This window comes from Podarcis liolepis, assembly GCF_965112155.1.
Source record: "Podarcis liolepis genome assembly, chromosome: 10".
Classification (NCBI taxonomy): Eukaryota; Metazoa; Chordata; class Lepidosauria; order Squamata; family Lacertidae; genus Podarcis; species Podarcis liolepis.
This window is the reverse complement of record NC_139562.1, coordinates 54,317,724-54,331,859: the sequence shown is the minus strand read 5'-3', so window position 1 is coordinate 54,331,859 and position 14,136 is coordinate 54,317,724. Positions and strand designations below refer to the sequence as shown.

General features: G+C 44.4%; 1 protein-coding gene across 1 annotated transcript in view; it reads right to left on the bottom strand.

Moving 5' to 3' along the window:
* The window catches only part of MET (MET proto-oncogene, receptor tyrosine kinase), a gene marked incomplete at its 3' end in the record, with an annotated part of 87,080 nt that extends 72,944 nt beyond the window's left edge, over window positions 1-14,136 (bottom strand). The window contains exon 1 of the mRNA XM_083464309.1: window positions 13,863-14,136. The remainder of the gene's footprint in view (window positions 1-13,862) is intronic.

Genomic DNA, 14,136 nt, shown 5'->3' with positions numbered 1-14,136 from the left:
ATGATGGCATGCCCCCCCATCCACACACACAAACACCCATCAAGCAAGTTTGCCCTTTTAAAAAGACGGCATTTCTTTACAGAGGCCCATCGCACAACTGCTGCTCCTGGAACCTTCTGCAAAGGTTCCACTGTCTTCTCTCAGCATTCCAACATTATGGGTCAAATGTTGGACCCACCATTCTTCACCATTTGACCCACCAAGCTCATTTTGATGAAGCCACTCCCAACAGCCAACGTGCCTAATAATAATAATTTATTATTTATACCCCACCCATCTGGCTGGGTTTCCCCAGCCACTCTGGGCAGCTTCCAACAGAATCTTAAAATACAATGATTCATCAAATCTTAAAAGCTTCCCTAAACAGGGCTGCCTTCAGATGCCTTCTAAAAGTCTGATAGTTGTTTATTTCTTTGACATCTGATGGGAGGGCATTCCACAGGGCGGGCGCCACTACCGAGAAGTCCCTCTGCCTGGTTCTCTGCAACCTCACTTCTCACAGTGAGGGAGCTGCCAGAAGGCCCTCGGCGCTGGACCTCAGTGTCTGGGCAGAACAATGGGGGTGAGACACTCCTTATCGGCGGCAAAGTCACAAACAGGGTTGCAAAGTTCTTTGCAAGGTGCTATGAAGCATCCACTGTCAGCTGGTTGTCAGGGTGTGAGCGCCCTGTACAACCACAGCCCCAGTAATCATCTGGGATCAGCTGCACTAGGAACTCCACAGTGCATCCAAATGGGCTAGAGGAAACTACTTTGATTCAAAACACTTCCTCCAGCACTTTGCATATAAGCTGCTTCCTCTTAACATAAAAAAGTTCTGTTTTTAAATTGCTTTCTCTGGCGAGGGCAAAATACTCAGGGTTTTTTTTAGGAGCATTGTCCTCTCTGCAGAGAGGTCAAAGCGGCTCCCTGTAACTGACAATCAGCTGACCACTGTAGTTAAAGGGATCCCCTTTTGGCACATTCTGTCTTCAAAGGAGGTTGCTGGAACTGCAGAACAGCTGTTACAGCAACCTCTTGAGTCCTTTGATGGGTATCAGTCACCTGATGTCATTATCATGCCAGGTGATTTGACAGTGGATGCTCCCATCCAACTATCCAAATTGTCCAGTAGAAGTGGGTAGGCAAGTCTCTGACTCGCTGGCTGGATCCAGTTCTCTACACATTTGTTGTTGTTGTTTAGTCGTCTCCGACTCTTCGTGACCCCATGGACCAGAGCACTCCTGTCTTCCACTGCCTCCAGCAGTTTGGTCAAACATGCTGGTAGCTTCGAGAACACTGTCCAACCATCTCATCCTCTGCCATCCCCTTCTCCTTGTGACTTCAATCTTTCCCAACATCAGGGTCTTTTCCAGGGAGTCTTCTCATGAGGTGGCCAAAGTATTGGAGCCTCAGCTTCAGGATCTGTCCTTCCAGCGAGCACTCAGGGCTGATTTCCTTCAGAATGGATAGGTTTGATCTTCTTGCAGTCCATGGGACTCTCAAGAGTCTCCTCCAGCACCATAATTCTAAAGCATCAATTCTTCGGCGATCAGCCTTCTTTATGGTCCAGCTCTCACTTCCATACATCACTACTGGGAAAACCATAGCTTTAAGTATACGCTCTACCCATTTACATAAGGTTAATTACATGTACCAATTGTTATCTGACCTTCCTTCAAGCAGCTCAGAGCTTTGTACACAGTGTGCCTTCCCATTGTGTCTTCAGGGTAGCCAAATACTTTTTGCTTGATGAAGTGAAGCCCGCATGGCGTCCAATAGGGCCAACGCTTTTAAAAGTATTGCTGCATAGATAGCTCAGTTGGTTAGAGCTTGGTGCTGATAACACCATGGTTACAGGTTCAATCCCTGTATGGGACAGCTGCATATTCTGCATTGCAGGAGATTGGACTAGATGATCCTCAGGATCCCTTCCAGCTCTACAATTCTATGACCATTCAAACACCAGTTCCTGCTTTCACTCGTTCTCCTCCCCTGCCTCCTTGGGAACCACTAAAGTACAGAATGGAAAGGCTGACTCTGTCTCCAGACTTCCACTAAAGCTATGCGCCAGCCATGAAACTGGGTCTACCCCTAAAACTAGGTCTACCCCTAAAAACAGTAAACTTTAAAAACATAAAAAAGCACATGCATAAAAGCTTTTAATTTTCAAAATAATGTCCAAGGCCTCTTTCATCAGGGTCACACATGCTTTTATTGGGACATGCCTTTATTTGCTCCATGAACCATTCCGAGAAGTCAGGAAGGAATTCATAAATCAAGGGAAAGTTGGTGAAATCAAGTTACAATCTCCTTGCTGCCAAAGTGACAAAAACTGAACAAGCCATCTGCCTGCAGAATATCTGAACACAATCCATTGCTTCTCAACTTTAAAACACCCAGTATCTTGGGTATAATATATTAACATGTCTAATAACTGCAAATCATCTCAGAGCATTACTAAATGTTACCACGCGTCTATATAATTTAATTTTTTAAAAAAATTTAAAAGTCCTAAACAAAGGGAACACATTACTTCAGTGAACAGGCAGGGCTTTGCAGGTTTGCCAAAGGTCCAATAAATTCTAGAACAGCTGGAAGATCTTTATCAGCATTTTATCAGGAACAACAAGTGACCTACTCAAGAATTTCTCACCAGATTTTCTGCAGCTAGCACTACAAGGCAAAAAACACATTCCAGAAGATAGCAAGAAGTGAACTCATTATTTGTTGTTAGTTGATAGTTATGTGAAATGGTCAGTTGTGAATAATCATAAAATTGATTGTGAATTTGGCAGCTATTTATTTATTCAAGATTGTTTAATACTGTTTAATCGGAATGTAAAACGTTTCTTAAAAATAAGGATAAAATCAAATGTTAAAAGCAAGTTCATCAGCTTCTGTTTCTTGCCTAGGTTACATGAATGGGATCAGGAAACAGATCCAGTTAATTGCCAGTACTTTCGAATCTCTTTCTTAGATTTGAATACCAATCTGATTAAGAATTACTCACTTAAATATTTTATTTTAACTCCTTCCGTAGGACAGAATGTACCTTCCTGGGGGAAATTCTGAATTACAACACACCTGAAGACTTCTACGAAAAAATGTTTTGAAAATGATTCAAAGACAAAGGCTTGTTTGGGCAAATTCTTCCATTTTTTGTTACCAGTATGGGAATTCCAAATAAAAATATCAGGGCTGGTTTTATGTGTGACATTTGTTTCTGTGAAAGAAAAAGCATTTACCGGTATGTTGTCCCTGAACTGTGCCACAAGCAATTGCCAAAGATCAAACAGCAGTATTGGCTGTCCAGTCTTTGCACTTGCAGCACACTAAATTCATTAGCTACCCTTCAAACATAACTGTGTACACATCTCCCACCCCCTAAAAACCTCAGCTATCACAGGGTTTGTCTCCAGGTAGGTCAGCTCTTGGGGTACAATTCTAAGTATACCTAACTTAAGTTCTATTATAACCAATGGGATTTATTTTCAAATGTGCTCCAAGCTGAGGAATCATGACATCACTGCACTGTGGCCAGAGGTGCTGCCAGGTTTGAGGGAGCCCTTCCTGTGGCCACTCTGCTTGCCTGAAGGCCCTGATGTCATGGAGAAGAATGGAAAGAACAAAGTAAACCCCTGGCTGGATGCCACTTATGGTGGAGTGACTCTTGCCATGCTAGGATTTGAGGTTTTTAGATTCACTAAGCAGTGCAGAGAAGAGTGAGTAGGCAGATTGTCCAAAATAAAGGGTGTGTGGCAGGAAGAGATGTAGGAACTAGGAATTCATATGAACACACAAGGGAAACTTCACTGTGAGACTCAGCAAGCCACAGATCCAGAGTTAAAGAGAAGCCACGAGACTCCAAGACATGGATCTAATATGTAATGTCAGCCAGGCTCCCCTTTGCCAGAACATGCCATGTTGCATGTGGCAGCTAAATATTCAATTTAACCATTTTGAGATTAAGGAATTTTAACAAAAGTCCACATGGGAAGGAAGGCTTGTTCAGCCACAGCACACACACAAAAACAGGAAACATCTACAATAAGAAGGTATTTGTCTTCCTACAATGGAACATAAAGATGTGTCATCCAGTTTTCAGACACAAAACAGCTATTTCTAAGTAAACTTACACATTGCAGCAGAGGCAGGATTATATTAAGGTTTTCATTGCATTTCATGGCCAGTTAAAACTTGCACAAAGGGGGGAAAACAAACAAATGTAACCTATTCAACTCAGTGCAGAGCTCTTAATCAGCAGTCAACTGGAGCTCAGGGGAGGGAAATCAATTTTCAGAAGGCAAAGAGTAACAACTGCAGATTTAATCAAATTGCATTTGCAATTCCGTACTATTCTCAATATTTCTAAAAGCAATGAGCTCAATGGCAAAGAATGAATTTCAATAAATGTCACGTATCTAGTTGCTAGGCTTAATTCTTAAAATTTATAGGTCTGGATCAACTTATCTGAAAGAAAAATGTTTCTGGGGCACTTTATGCTGCTTAAATGGGGTTAATATTCATGTAAAGGATGAACACAGGACGAACACAAAAGTTTGGTGCATATAAGGTGAAACTTTAATGAGGAGAAAGAAAAGACAGTGCAAAGAAGTATAAAGCAACCATAGAAATGTTGGTGGGACTAATATACAATATGAAAATTGTGAAAATTAAAAAGAACACTTCTTCACATTTTTTGTGCTTTGTGAGAGCTAAAATTCAATAAGCATAAACACACAAAACATATTTATATTACAGATTTGCATGGGAAGAACAATTTTCTAAGACTTTCACAGCCAAGGGTACAAGCCAAAGCTGGAAAAACATATTTCACACTCCTAGTTGGTATTACAGCCAAATTTTAGGATGCAAAGTTCCAGGGTCCTGTCTCCTTAGAGGTCACTGGCTAAAATGTTCAATAGGCCCACCAAGTTCAGACTTTCCTTAACATTCCTTAAAGCAGTCTGCTACCAACATATACTGATCCACAGAGAGCAGGATGATCTTTACTCAAGTGCATAATTCAAAGTCAGCAGAGATGGAGAGACCTCCTAATCCAGAATCTTGAACACCATAATTTAAATACCAGTAAATATTGTCATTGATAGCAGAGCTGGAAAAAGTATCCATTTGGTAAGTAAAAAAATAGCTTTAATATCCTGAACTAGAAGAAATTATTGCCTTAAAAAAAAAAAAGCTCTTTACTCCCTGTCTTATGTCTCATTCTCCACGATCACTCTAACTCAACCTATTGAGTGCCCTCCAAAATGTTTTGGATCAGACAACTGGAAAACAGTAGTTTGGAGAAGACTTCTCTAACTCTTGCATGACCCACCATTCCATGACATTTCCCTGCTTTGAGTCATTCTTCTATCCATTCTGTTAGAGAAGACTGGTAGTTCTTCAGGCATTGATATAACCCCTTTTCTATAGCAAGAATATGCTGAGGAAGTCTCCTGGGAAATCCATGTGGGTGGTGGCAACTTTCCCTGCTACTTGCCCCAAAATAGGGAGAGTACCACCACTATCAATAAGAAACTGCTTGGACACATTCCTATAGATTGTATCCTTAGATCCCATTCATTAGCGCACAGGATACAAGACTGACTTCTGAATAGCACAAACAGTTATTCAAAATACAGGACATCAGCAGGCCATTCCACAATGAGCTCTTTGTTGAAGAAGACTTGTGGTAGTAGAACATATATTTACACAGAAGTAATTTGTAACCCTGTGGCCAGTTATACACTACTTTAAAATGTAGATATCGATATCTTAACATTACCTCTCCAGAATACTTCTCATTTCTTTAAAACATGAAAAGAAAAAGCTAAGCTTTGACACTGGTGACATACAAATATCATAGTATCATAGACCCTGAGGACCATCTTGTCCAACCTGAATAGGAAGCTGTCCCATTCGGGGATCAAACCTGCAACCTTGGCGTTAGTAGCACCACGCTCTAAACAACTGAACTATCATAATACCACTTGCTCCATTCCATACTTTAGCTCACTTTTTTTTTGCGACCACCAGCAAAGTCAAATGGACAACCCAATGAAAGAAATCCAGTCCTTCTGTGACTATATCCCACACCCAATTAATTTCACGTGGACCATAGAAATTTGGTCCTACAATAATCATTACCCTATATATAACACACTGCCTTCCTGGAGGCAAATAGCTTGACAATTCCAAAGATTTGTTAACACTGAAAGGAACAAGTTAGCACAATGCTCTGTGTTGGGATGACTGTGGAAATTAGATTGTAATGCTGATTTGATTTCCTAAAAGGTATATGAAACAACACACAACAAGGTTAAAGATTCCCATAGTAATGAATGTTCTTGGATTTTCCAAGAGCTCAGAGGAGACCAGATTTGTGCTTAAATTGGTGTGGGGGAGGGGGCGTAAGAGAAAGGTCACTTAATTATTCTTGTCTTTAAAGTGTCATCTACACAACATTTCCCCTGGGTGAAGAAATTGATTTTAAAAGCGTTTCTGCTAACATGCTTGTGTCAGCTGTTATGTATGAATTATAAATACTTTTAAAATAATTGCCAATGGAAAGGGGGAAAAAACCTAGTGCTGTTTAGGAGAAAGACCCAGACACAATGGAAAGCCTCACTTTGAATGAGAGGTTATTCTTATTTGCAGAATATGAAGACACACTACATAGAGTTGACACAATACTACAATTTTTGTTTTCTTGTTAAAACCAAAGTGGTCCCACAATGTACAAATTAATATATACATAGCTTATTTCACAGAACTGAAGGGTGACCAAATACCCTCCTAAAATGTCCTTTTTTTCCAACCATTTATGAAACGTGTCTAAAGTTCTGCCTGCCCAGATATCCCTAGGAATAGATACTCTCCTGATGATACTGTCAGAAAGGTCCTGCTCTTAAGCTCAAAGATGATGCATCTTGCATTACAATGGATACAGAAAAGGACTAGCCACAGTGCCAATTATAAAGCAAGAGCTATTCCCCATGGTACACTGGAGCCAAACAGGTTTTAAGGCAGAAGTAGGGCAGTTTGAAAGCACGTCAAACTGCAAGTAGATAAATAGGTACTGCTCAGGCGGGAAGGTAAACGGCGTTTCCATGTGCTGCTCTGGTTTGCCAGAAGCGGCTTAGTCATGCTGGCCACATGACCCAGAAGCTGTCTGCGGACAAACGCCGGCTCCCTCGGCCAATAAAGTGAGATGAGCGCCACAACCCCAGAGTCGGTCACGACTGGACCTAATGGTCAGAGGTTAAGAAACATCTGGATTTAAAGAGTGAAGCATTATCACTTTGAAATGTGCCCAGAAGAAGCCAATAGGAAGACTGTGCAGCACTTGTAAGATAACTGTGGTTCTCCCAAGTAAAAAACATGGGGATCCATATGCAGTACTAGCTGCAGCTTCTGAATACAGTGGTACCTCGGGTTAAGAACTTAATTCATTCTGAAGGTCCGTTCTTAACCTGAAACTGTTCTTAACCCGAGGTACTATTTCTGTGTTAGTGGAGTCTGTAACCTGAAGCGTCTGTAACCCAAGATACCACTGTACTTTCCAAGGGAAGCCTTACATCAGGCATCCCCAAACTTGGCCCTACAGATGTTTTGGGACTACAACTCCCATCATCCCTAGATAACAGGACCAGCGGTCAGGGATGATGGGAACTGTAGTCCCAAAACATCTGGAGGACCGAGTTTGGGGGTGTCTGCCTTACACGAACATTAAAGTTGTCAAGTAGAGCATGGATTATGGTTGCCAAATCTTGAGGTAGAGACACCAGTGGCGTAGCGTGGGGGGTGCAGGGGGGGCCGGCCGCACCGGGCGCAACATCTGGGGGTTAGGGTTAGGGGGCGCAAATCCACGGGTTAGGGGGCGCAAATTACTTGTCTTGCCCCGGGTGCTGACAACCCACGCTACGCCACTGAGAGACTCTAGTTAGAACCAGGTGAACCTGGTCAAAATGCCCACCTAAAGATAGCATCAAAGGGCAGATTGTGCTTATGGAACCAAATCCTCAGTGATCAGCAAATTTCCTTGTGTCTGGGCCATTCACCTCTGACAGGTAGGTGAGTGCCTGGATTCAGTTTGTCATTTGCATCCACTAGTGCTAGAATGAAATTAATTACAAAAGGCATGAACTGTGTTCTGATTCTTCTCTCTATTTACAGTAGAAACAAGATGATACACAAGATTGTTGCAGATATGAAGTATGTACAGTGGGAATCAATAACAGGAGATTCTGAGGCAAACCCGACCTCCTTGTCAAGTACCACAGGCCCCTCATGTTGCCAACCCAGAGAGTTATACAGAGAGGTTACCATGGCTTGGGAATGAGTGGGAACTGGGTCCGTCACCCTCCCGATTGCTCAAATGCACCCTCCTTTAAAACTAGTCACATCGGACAAATAACCCAGGTAAGTAATTAGGCACTCGTTGACTAGTCTAAGAGAAGCAAGCATTCAAACCCAAGCCGGTTAATAAACGGCAAAAACTCGCTACTGGCCTCCAAAATGTTCCTTCTCAAAGCTGGAAAGAGAACAATAGGAGCATAACTGCACATCTTAGCTCTTTAAGGCCAAAAGATGCAACTCAACAAGTCTTCTGGCAGTCTGTCAGATTTATGGAAACAACTGCGATGAAATGCAGTTGTCAGTATGTCATTGAATTTAATGCAATGTTAGATACAACACCTCTCCTAATTTTCTCTTTGATAAAGAGTTGTGTCATCCTCTTGCCAAAGGCATATTATAAACGATCATGGGACACTAAGAGAACAATCCTAGCCAAGTATCCTAGGCAAGTGTACTTGCAAATAAGTTTTGCTATGCTAAATGGGGCATCGTTCCTAGTAAGCAAGAATTGCAGGCTTCATGAGCCTGATCTAATGGGGTTTACAGCTTTCCAACCTGCTCTTCTGCTAGTATTCTCATATAAAGACCCAGCTACAAAGCCATCTCACCCCTGTCACCCCCAACATGTCCTCCCCCCAAATCCTCACCAGCGATGGCAGTAATCAGCCCACCAAGGTACAAATGAATGCTGTGCTAACCTCATAGATAAAGATTAAATGGTAGATAATTTTACAAGAGTGGAATCAGAAGCAATTTTAAATGTGATTTATAAAAAAAATGCATGGTGAGATATAAAGGAATCCCACATCCCTTAAGCTCTACAGAATATATACAGGTGACATTAACCATGAAGGTGCTTTTAATTCCCCCATATGATCCAGTATTAGCAGTCCATTGTAAGGAATTGAATTATTTAGCACAGTGAATTCCTTGCTCTGTTGTCTTGCTGAATGCCTGGTGAGCAGAGAGCCAACTACTTGTTGAACATTCAGGCCACCGAGTCCTTACGTAGATCCGCACTAAGTGGTGACTAGAATACAATTTACACTGCATGGTGACAAAGCAGTCAATGATCTATTTAAAACAAACATCAGTGTCGTAACAGTAAATACATAGTATTTTCAAAGGTTCAAAAGAGCTATATTATTGCCGGCATGTTTTATATTATTAAATCTGTAATAGTGTTAAAGAAATATGGGCCAACACTTTTTTTTTTTAAATGCCACCACATTGCATGCTGTGTAGGATGGAATAGCTCAAAAGAAGGGTGAAGGTGAAGAGTGGTTTAGCTAAGGCTGCTCCATTTTTGTTTTGATGTATGCCCACTCATGCTGCAACATGACTTTGCTCCATCTACAGTGCATGTAGCAATATAAAAAGATTCCCCATCTTTCTGCACCAAGACTAGTTATGATAGCATCAGAAGGGGTTGCTGCCCAAAATGGGCATGAGTGCCACCCTGGGGCACCTGAGCAGCTAGCTATGCTGCTGCATCTGGAGGCCTCCAGTTTGGGAATCCCTCTGGTCCAGGGTGGCTAACTATGAATCCCCAAGTCACAAGATCCAGCACAAGCTATCTCTTTCTTATCTGGAGGGGTTAATTCAAGACACTATCTGTGACCCATTCTACTGGAGCCATTAATGTAATCCTCATCAGCAAAGTTCACACCACAAAAACAAACTCCAGTCCTAAATTTGTAGAAAACACACTTCTACACCAGAAGCACAGTTCCGTACTATCAAGGATGGAGACCCTGGGGTACTCCTGATGTTGCTGGACTCCAATGGTCAGGAATGAGATGATGGGAGCTTGAGTCCAACAACCTATTGAGAGTCATAGCTTCCTTATCCCTCTCTTAGCTTCTCTTGCAAAATTACTCAAAATATGTCACCCTATCAGTTTACTAGAACGAGGGGAGGCCAGGCAACCACTTGCACATACCTGCTGAAGCATGCTATACACAAACCATGCATACCATCCACCTTCACACACTGGGATCACAAAGCATCAACTCAAGTCACATGATGCACAAGCAGTGTGCAATATCCAGATTCATTACAAACAGCTGTACGCAAACAATTTGGTCACTTCTAAACTTTGAATTGAGCAGTATTTTGTGTTCCCACCTGCCCCCACTATCCCCAGATGTATAGTTCTAACACATTTATCAGCACTGATTGGAAGCACTGATTTCAACAGAACTTAACTCCCCCCTCCCAAAAAAGTATTAAGGGTCTAAAGTATTTGACTATGCAACTACTATTATTTCCTTGATCTCTTTTGATTAGTACAGATTATAAACCCAAGTCTTACTCTTTAAAAATGTCTTTTTAACACTACTCTACTAGCCAACATAGTATAGCATCTTTAATTTAAGGCTGCAGCTCTAAGGACACTTTGCTGATACTATTGAACTCAATGGGGCTTACTTCTGAGTGGAAATGTATAGGCTTGCACTATAAGTTATTAATGGATCACTTTACGTTTACACCAGAGGGATATATCCCTTTAGATGTTGCTGGACTACAACTGCTATAAACCCCAACCATTGAGACCTTAGGGTGGGTAATGGATGAATAAATAAATAAATAAATAAATAATATTGGTCATGCTGGCTGGGGCTGATCAGAGTTGCATTTCAACAACATCTGGAACCCAATGATGAATTCCAGTAGCATGCTTTAATATGTGATGTAAATGACATAGTCTTGGCTAATATTGTCTTTTTGGACCATAAAAACAAGTGTGCACGCACACATTGCAACATGTATTATAACAAGAAGCCCACCCTCAAAAGAATGGAATAGGGTCCACAAGAGAACGGGATGGAATGCATTCATATAGTATTTCTTGCCACGCCATTGCTTGTGTCCCAAGTTTCTTTGCATAAGTATTTCGGGTCATCACTTAAAAAGTAACTTTGATTAAGATAGTTTGGAAATGCAAAAATGATGGCTGCAAGCCACATCTCAGACAACATACTATTCCAAAATAGACCCACAGGATTTATTTTATTTTATTTGTTATCTGCACTTTTTGATTCAGAGTCCCATGGGCAGGTCATGCTTCCTCAAAATTATAACAGTCAAACTGGCTCCCATTAAGCCTCCCAGTGCAAATACCAAAAATGGGGGTGGAGTGGGGGAAAGGAATAAAGCCCTTCAAAGAAAGGGTGAATTATTTGTTTTCAAACCAATCCACTGCTGGCATTATACCTACCACCAGCGATGGGTGGTGCATCCCACCTGCCTGCTTCCTTACTTACTTGCAACCAGTCCAGGAGTTGACACCACCCAACAAACCTCCTCCTCCTTAGCCACAGAATTGCCCTTGTAGAAGTCAGCAACAGGGAGGATGGGGACAAGATTAGACCCAAAGATTTTGAAGGGGCTACAAGGTCGAACCCCTTGCAATGCATGCATCTTTTTGCCCAACTTGGGGCTCGAACCCACAACCTGGAGATTAACAGCCTCATGCTCAACCAACTGATTCTGGCTCCACTTGCTATTGGGCTTGCCCTGCCAGGCTCAACCAACCACCACCGCTGGCCACATTCACAGCAGGACAGCCCGCCTACCGCCAGTTACAAATTCAGGGTGAAGTGAGGAACTTCGGTAGTTAGGCGGGCTGTGAACAGATGCACTATCCACCTGTAGTCAGGCTGAAGAAATCGCTCCCTCCGGGCAAGGCTGCCGGAACAGGCGTGCAGGGAAGCGAGCCTCTCCTTCGCCTTGCCTCGAGGACTCTCCCTGCGCTTCCTTATCCAGCGGCTCTGCTCTGAGTCAGATTGCTGGTGGCTCAAAAACTTCTTTGTAAGCAAGCCGCGTTGCAAGCTGCCTCCTCCAGGCACTTCGCTTCTTTCTGCCCCCTCTTTAAGGAACGAGTCACCCCTGAATCATCCAGGATCTCCTTTCAATCACCTCGCAGCGAGGAAAGGTCTTGGCTTACTCTCGGCTCCTTCCAGTGAGCTCAGCAATTCTTCCCACCCACCCGCTCTTTATCTAGAAAGCGCAGATTCCCTTGCGCTCCAGCCCAACTAGGAATCAAATCACCGCACCAGACCCGAATAGATCTCAGGCCATCCTGAGCGAAGCCCAAGATCCAAGCAACAGCTATAGCATTTATCGATTTTAAGAAATAGGTGCTTGTTGGAAGCTCTTTCCCCCTAAATCCCATACGCGAGGGGGGACTAAACCATGAATCCCTTGCGAGGAGGCAAATGCAAGTCCCACGGGTGCATACCGGGTCATTCTGGGGAGGAAAACCCCTACCTGCATATCACGTGGCGCTTCTGACCATCTCAAATGCACCCGAGCTGGCTGCCAGAGGAGTCACCGCCTAGGGACCTTTGCCCTCCTCCCCATAAGATATTTGAGGGGGGCGGGCCCCCCAAAGCTGATAGGCATTGGTATTTAAATAGTGTGTGTGCTCTGCACCATGTGATCGATAATGTGGGGCGGGGCTTCCCCTCCCCCCCCTCGATTTTTTTAAATTCAAGTTGGCACTCCTGCTGGCTGCGCTTCCTCGGCGAGGCAAAGCACCTTGCACATGCTTAAAAGCCTTCTCATCTCTTTCCCTGCACATGCTCTCGGAATGAGCTCTGGCACCGCGCGCAGGTCTGGGGGGCTGAGCCCTGCCAAGTCCAGGCTGATCTCCAAGAGCAGCGGCAGCCAAAGAAACATTCCAGCTACTCATTTCCTCGACGATTATTATCAAGCAGCCACTCGCCAGCCACCGCTTACTCCGGATCAGCGATCGCTACGAGGAAGTGCAATCGCCTTAAATCGCGCCGCCGTCACAACTCGAATCCGCTGGAATGCCTCCCAGGCTGATCCTATATATACCCTCTTTTACTTACCTGAGAATCAGCCTCGTGATAAAGTTAAACGGGATTTCCTCCCGAGTAAGAGATCCGTGGGGCTGAGCTGCAAAACGAGGCGCCAAGCAAGCCTCCCCCCTGAAATGTCACATCCTTTGCGGCGGAGAGGAGCGAGGCTGGAAGACTCCTCAATCCGGATCAGGGGTGCCAACTTGAATAAAATATTGAGGGGGGGAGGTGAGCCCCGCCCCACATAATCGATCACATGATCTAGTGCACGCACATCATTGGAATGGCGATGCCTATCAACTTTGGAGGGAGGCGCCCCCTCAAATATTTTAGGGGGGGGAAGAGACCTCGACCCCTAGGAGTTGGCTCCTAGGATCCAGATTCATGGCGGGGGTGGGGGCAAGGAAAGGCCGTCCGCATCTGCGCCAACCTCTCAGGACTTTCCCAGGCGCCCAGACCGAACCATACCAATAACTTCCTGGTCCGAAATCAATCCCCGATTGGAGCGAGACAGGATCGGACCTGCTGCCCAAAGCGCGCTCAAAACACAACGCTCACGACAGAGCGGGACCTGGTCCTGAAGAAAGGGCGTCCGGGGTCGGGCTGTGCCACGCTCCGACGCAGCCGCCGTTCTCCCCCCCCCCTTTCCCCGCTGCAACCTGCGGGGCTCTCCTGTAGTTTTGGCCGTACCTTGCTCGCGGAAGGCGGGGAGGGCGCAGCTGTTGCCTCACATCTGGATGCCGCCACCGACGGTCCCACCGAGCGCACCAGGAGCCGCCCCGCCAAGCGTCCCTTTCCCTTTCTCTTCCCTGAGCCACCTGGAGGGAAATGAGAGGGCGGCGACGCCGCCGGCGCTGCCTCAAAGTCAACCTCTGGCGCTCGCCGACGGGGCTCGCCCGAGCCTCCCTCTCGCTCGCTCGCTCGCTCTGGTGGCGGCTCCCAGCGGCAAATCCGCGCCGCCACT